This window comes from Aphidius gifuensis, linkage group LG1 (assembly GCF_014905175.1).
Source record: "Aphidius gifuensis isolate YNYX2018 linkage group LG1, ASM1490517v1, whole genome shotgun sequence".
NCBI lineage: Eukaryota > Metazoa > Arthropoda > Insecta > Hymenoptera > Braconidae > Aphidius > Aphidius gifuensis.
Genome location: NC_057788.1, coordinates 22,851,078 through 22,852,232, shown reverse-complemented (window position 1 = coordinate 22,852,232; position 1,155 = coordinate 22,851,078).

The following is a 1,155-nucleotide window of genomic DNA, read 5'->3' as shown; positions in this document are numbered from 1 at the left end:
TTATTATTATTAATATTATTTTTTTCTGTTAATCTTTGTTTTATTAAATTTAAATAATTCATGTTGTCACCTGGACCTTCTGGTTTTGTCCAAGTTCTTTTTAAATTTATTTTTTCTTTGATAGTATCTGTTGCAGGTTTTGGTGAATGTTTTTGTTTTGTATTGACTTCAAGAGATTCTTTGGAACTGTTTTTACTTTTACCAGCTGTTATAATTTCTTGGATATTGTTAACAGATGTTGTAGATGCTTCAAATGATGGTAAACTTGGTTCAAGTATTTCTGTAATGACAAATTCATTGCTATCAAATGCAGCAATATTATCATCTGATGAATCATCAAGATTATCACATTTATTTATAGTAATTTTATTATTTTTGCTATTTGTTTTTTTCCACATCTTGGATTCAATGTGTCTAACTTTATTTTCAAATATAAATTCATTTAAATTAACATTTTCAATTTCTCCTTTGATAAATTGAAGATGTTTCTTGATTGCTTTATAAAAATGTAATTTATCTTCCATCCTGGGAAAATTTGAACAGCGTGCACTGCTTGATGGAACAACCCACACAGCTGATTCACCAATTTTAACAGATTGAAGACCAAAATTAAATTGTTTTATTCCTAATTTTTGTGAAAATGGTTGATAAATACATTTACCATTAAAAACAACAATTTTTGGTTTATAAATTTTCATTTTTTCTACAACAACATTGCAGCCTTTTTTTATTTCATCTGATGTTAAATCAGCTGATGATCTTGTTGCTCTTTCAACAATGTTGGTTAATCCAATTTTATACTCAAGTAAATTTTTATCTTCTTCAAAATTTACAAATCTTGGAACTAATTCAGCAGCATGAAGTAATTTATAAAAATGATTACCAGGACCAGCATAGTATCTACCTTTATGAGCTGCCATCAAGCTTGGATTTATGCCCAAAATAACAATGTCCAGATCATGCTCCAGGTAATCTTGAAGTGTATTTTTTTGAACCTCTTCTTCAGTTAAGCCATTGAATCTATTTGTTATTTTTTTTTTTGTATTTTTATTCATGTTTGAGGTAATGATGCATCAAAAATTAATTGACGCTTGGATGTAGAAATCTGATGACAAATAAAATAAACAAAGTTATAAATTGTTTACAGAAAAATAA